Here is a 5,647-nt window from a genome sequence, read left to right as displayed (position 1 = left end):
ACACTGAGCAGGAACACAGATGCTCCTATTTTCGGGGCTGATTTAGCTCACTGGGCTAAATCGCTGGCTTTTAAAGCAGGCCAGCAGCACGGTTCGATTCCCGTATCAGCCTCCCCGGACAGGCGCCGGAATGTGGCGACTAGGGGCTTTTCACAGTAACTTCATTGAAGCCTACTCGTGACAATAAGCGATTTTCATTTCATTTCATTTCATTTTGACTCGGCACAAATATTAACAGTTCGTTCAATGTCGACAAATGCAGGTCAGAGGCTGGGAATCCTGCAGCGAGTAACTCACCTCCTAACCCCACAAAGCCTGCCCACTATCTACAAGGCACAAGTCAGGAGTGTGATGGAATACTCTCCACTTGCCTGGATGGGTGCAGGAACTCACCAAAGTCATCTCAGACAGCACCTTTCAAACCCAAGACTCCGACGCCCTGAAAGTTTCCTCCCAGCCACTCCCCATCCTGACCATTTTCACAGTAACCTCATTGCATTGTTAATGTAAGACTACTTGTGACAATAATTAAGATTATTATTACTTGGAAATATATTGGTTGTGCCTTCTCTGTCATTGGGACATAATCCTGGAACTCCCTCCCTAAGAGCACTGTAGGTGTACCTACACCAATAGACTGCAGCGGTTCAGGAAGCCGCTCACCACCACCTTCACAAGGGCAAAGAGTTCTGGACAATAAACCCTGGCCTCCCCAGTGATGTTCACATCCCCGAATGAATAGAATGAAACAGACAAATCGCTGCCTGAATCCACCATCATGGGGTCACCTGGATTAGTGAATAGAGATAAGGGAATGTCCACTCACATAGTCAAGCTTTTTGAAACTGTCTCGATTTTCTCGGGAACGTATTGATTCTCTGCAGTGTGAGCTCAGCTTCTCAAAGCAAACCCAACGTGAACCGATCCCGCTGTCTGCACCGGAAAGAAATGAACAAAACGTGCTGCTGGCCAATAAGAAACAACATCAAAGGGCTCGTCCGGGATTTGAACCCGGGACCTCTCACATTTCCATGCAGCATAAACCCCGAAGCGAGAATCTTACCCCTAGACCAACGAGCCGGTTGGACGATGCTGATTGAAGCAAAATATGCTTTTATCGCCATCCACAGCCACTCACATATCTGCAGAAAATGCCGCGTAAACTCAGGCAGTCAGGCAGCATTTGTGGACATGGAAACAAAATTCATCTTTCACCTCCTTGACCTTCCATTGAAACCGGGAAAGGCTAGAAATATAGAAAATTAGAAGCAAGTGAAATCCCGGAGGGAGGAAATAGAACAACAGGAAAGGGCTCTGATAGGGGGCAAGTCAGGAGAGATTAAATGGCCTTGGCCTCCCTGGCCACAGGGTGAGGTTAGCATCAAATCAGAGAATAATAACACCACAGTATGAGGCCATTCCGGTCGCCGGGTCTGTGCCAGCTCTCTGTTAGCGCAATGTAAGAAACAAAGAAACAAAAGATGTGTCTGCCGGAGCTATCAATGGCAGATTGATCAACAACTGCCGCCCGGACACAAAGAACAAGTGGAAACAAGATTCAAACCCAAATCTGCTACATCAGAACACACACAATGGGTGCAGCATTTACAGTGTGAAACTGCGGAACACACACTGAGTGTGAAAGCTGTATTGAGCCCAGTGGAAAGATGCGCTGCTGTTCCTCGAGTGTTTGTTGAGCTTCTTTCGAACTCTGCACATGTGCTGTATCATTCTAGAAAACAGAATATTCAGTTTCACAGAAGCTTATTTCGTATGTTTGCATGATGGGAATGTGGAATTCGAAACACAAACAGACCAGCCATAGTCTCAGTGAATAGCAGAACAGGCTGAAGGGACCGAATGGCCGACTTCTGCTTCTATCGCATCTGTTTGTATGTGCTACCGTGTGTGTATCATGCTATAAAACAAACCAGTTAGTATCACAGAATCAAATGTGGTCTGTTTGCATGATGGTAATGTGGAATTCGAAACACAAAGAGAGCAGCAAACTTATTGAACAGTACGAAGTCTTTCAACACTAGGTTAAAGTCCAACAGGTTTGTTTCAAATCACTAGCTTTTGGAGCACTGCTCCTTCATCGGGTGAATGAAGAGGTGGGTTCCATAACCACATATATCGACAAAGTCAGTGCTGCAAGGTGATACGTTGAATGCCACTCTTTGTATCATTGACTGTGTCTATATATCTGGTGGTAGAACCCACCTCTTTACACACCTGAGGAAGGAGCTGCGCTCCGAAAGCTCGTGTTTGAAACAAACCTGTTGGACTTTAACCTGGTGTTGGAAGACTTCTTACTGTGCCCACCCCAGTCCAACGCCGTCATCTCCCCATCTTATTGAATAGTAGAACAGCCTGAAGGGGCCGAATGGCCAACTTCTGCTTCTATTTCACCTGCTCCTATGTTTGAAAACAGAGAGGAACCATTGACTGAGACAGCAACTTAAGGTGAATATTATGGCGGGTCTTTGATGAGGAAACATGTGGCCATGTCGCCCTCTGGTGGACATGATCGGAACTTTACAGCGTTCGGACATTTGATGGAAACAGAAAATGAAAGCATCAGTTCCAGGGGAATAAATGCAGCAGGGGAAACAGAGCCTGCAGTTTGTCCATAAACATCACTGGCACCGACACCAGTTGAACGGGCAGGAAATAAAAGTTAGTTTTATCGGTGTGGGTCGTTGTTCATTGTGCAGCTCAGAGCGGGAAATACCTGCAGACAGGAAGGAGCTGGGAATTTCCAAACTTAACATTCATTCACTTGTTGTTTTATGTTCTGGTCAGTGTTACTCCAGCCTGGCCATTCACCAACTGCATTTCCCCACAAACAGACACTGGACACGATCCCACAACTGCCAGCCCATTCTTTCTGTTTTTCGGGGATGACCTCCCAGGCTGGGAACAGCATTGGTGTATTTTACATTGTCACCAAATTCAACCCCGACTCCAATCCAATCCGCCGGGGGGGGGGGGGGGGGGATCCTGAGAGAATTTCCCCCAAAGTTGTGAAGCACTTTGGGATAAATAGTCTGGGTGACGTATTGAACCAATTTGTAACAATTGCATTTCACTGTGGGCCAGTGGCGCAATGCATAACGCGCCTGACTACGGATCAGGAAATTCTAGGTTCGACTCCTGGCTCGTGGTAAACCTTTCGACATCAGTTTGCAAAGTCCATGAAAAATGCATATTGAATAACTTTAACCCAATTCAGTTGATCGTTTAGATTATTAGATTTACTTTAAGTAGCCTTTTTGACAAATTCCAGTGTATTCTAAAGAGACAGAAAGTGACACAAATCAGATGGCAGAAATGTTGGGAATGGAGGGTTTAGTGAGAGGGAGGAACTGAAGGAGATCAATATTGGTGGAATCATACAATCCCAACAGTGCAGGAGGAGACCATTCGGCCCATCGAGTCTCCACCGACCCTTGGAAAGGGCACCCTAACTCGACCCACACCCCTCGTAACCCAGTCATTTCGCATGGCCAATCCACCCAGCCAGCTTTGCCCTTTCAGCCATTTAATTCCTGACTTGTGCCTGCTGAGGGGGGGGGGGGGGGGGGGGGGGGGGGGGTGAGTTACTTACTGCAGGATTCCCAGCCGGTCTTTTAGTGTTAATCAATTTAATATATTAACAGAGGCAATCCCAGCCTCTGACCTGCATTAATCGCCATTGAACGAACTGTTAATATTTGTGCCGAGTCAATATAGGAGCATCTGTGTTCCTGCTCAGTGTGCCGGGAATTTTCAGCACTTCTGCTTCTCCTGAATGCATTTTCCGGCATATATGAGAGCAAATGACATTTGCTTTGTCAGATATTATATTCAGGTAATAATCGAGAGCGGATTCACTGGGGGTGATAGTTGGTGTTGAGTTGTGTTATTGTCACTAAACTGGCAATGCAGAGAATCAGGCTGAAGCTCTGGGAACCGGGGTTCCACACGGCAGATTCACTCAGTTCAAGGGTTATTCGGGATGTGTGACAATAAAAATGTCACACAGGATGTCACACAGAATAAAAATGTCACACAACCTGGTGTTGTAAGACTTCTTACAATAAAAATGTCAATTATGCAACTTTTCCCAAACACTTAATCGAATGGGATTCGATAATGTATTTACGCGGTTACCAATCCAGGGTTTTTTAAAAGTGTAAAGTAAACATGACAACCACTACACCACATAAACAAAACACCGAGTTTGACCCTCTGACCGAGATCAGGAAACCTGCATTCTTGTTGCACTGAAGAAACTCCTTTTGAGGGAGTTCAATTCGGCTGAAAACTTAGAGAAGCGGCAGAGAAATTGATTTAACATTGTTATTCGAATCAGAAAATGTCGCAGCTCATTGGAAAACCATTTACACTAACATGTGTGAATTCTCTGACCGATTCCTTCCAGTCCCCATAATGGTGGATTTTGTAGGATATCATTTGAAACGAGTGGAAGGTCATGGATTCTCTTAATGAGTAAACAGAAAACAGCAAGAATACAACTAATCGCCATAATGTTTCTGCCCGGTTTCGAACCGGGGACCTTTCGCGTGTGAGGCGAACGTGATAACCACTACACTACAGAAACTGCTGGCTGATGTTCACTCTAATGAGCCTGTGTAGAAAGCGGACACTGTTCTGTCACTCAGTCACACTTTGGGACCTTTGTTTTTTAGAATTCGGCTGTTCTCATTAGGAATGCTGCAGAGTTACTAATAAATCAATATAACCATAAAATGGCAAAACGCAATAAGTGGCACTTCGATCACCTCGACCAGCTTTTCAAAAGAACAATCTTTTTATTAGTCTCAATGTTTTTCTCTGTTTAAACGGCCTTGAGTTTTCTCCATTACAGCTGATCGTCCAATTCGCTTTTGAAAAAGGAATTTCTGTCGAATCCACGCCCGTTTGACTTAATGATCAAGTTTCACTGGACCAGAAGATGTGAACACGGAAATTATGTAGTTTACGATATAAACAATGTATAATCATGCAATTGATTTCATACCGAATTTATGAAGGTGTTTTTTCCCCGATCAAGCATCTTTTCATTATTTCTGAGTTGACATACAGAATTTAATTATATTTGATCTACAGCCTGTTCACAGAGTCTGTCTATTAGAGAGAGAATGATTTTTAGAACTTCACAAAGCCCTGTTGAGATCACTTTGCTGCAGTCCTCCACTTTATTTGGTTTGAAATGAATTTTCAAATGGAGAAGCAGTCTCAGGGTGGAATGATTTCTGCTCACTCAGTAATAACATCATTCTCATGTTGCTTCAAAAATATCAATCAATTTACTCAGTATCTGTTCCGTTACTCAAAACTTCATCTTATCCGACATTTATATCCTCATTTGAAAGCGAGACTCTGAAATATACATTGATTTGCAAACATGACTGACAAAAGAAAATAATTCGAGTCACTGGGAAATACAAACCCCCTTGTGCTCATGTAAGATTGAGCACAGCCAGCACTGAAATGAAATGGGATAGTTTTTCAGGTAGAGATTTGAGAATGATATTTTCATTATATTTGATTCCTTTTTGTTCTGTATCTGAGACATTCTGACGCCTTCATCCCGTTCAGTCACAGAATCGCTTGTGTCTGTCTTTATGCTCATGTTTCA

General features: G+C 44.0%; 2 non-coding genes across 2 annotated transcripts; both read right to left on the bottom strand.

The window, feature by feature from the left end:
• Positions 1-990: 990 nt before the first annotated feature.
• On the bottom strand, positions 991-1,080 carry trnap-cgg. Its single transcript is given in 2 exon segments — positions 991-1,026; positions 1,045-1,080. It is a non-coding gene; the product is annotated as a tRNA-Pro (tRNA).
• Positions 1,081-4,533: 3,453 nt separating this feature from the next.
• trnav-cac lies at positions 4,534-4,606 on the bottom strand. Its single transcript has one exon. It is a non-coding gene; the product is annotated as a tRNA-Val (tRNA).
• Between the last annotated feature and the right edge of the window lie 1,041 nt (positions 4,607-5,647).

This window comes from Scyliorhinus canicula, unplaced genomic scaffold (genome assembly GCF_902713615.1).
Source record: "Scyliorhinus canicula unplaced genomic scaffold, sScyCan1.1, whole genome shotgun sequence".
In the NCBI taxonomy this organism is placed as follows: Eukaryota; Metazoa; Chordata; class Chondrichthyes; order Carcharhiniformes; family Scyliorhinidae; genus Scyliorhinus; species Scyliorhinus canicula.
This window is presented reverse-complemented; position numbering and strand designations above follow the sequence as displayed.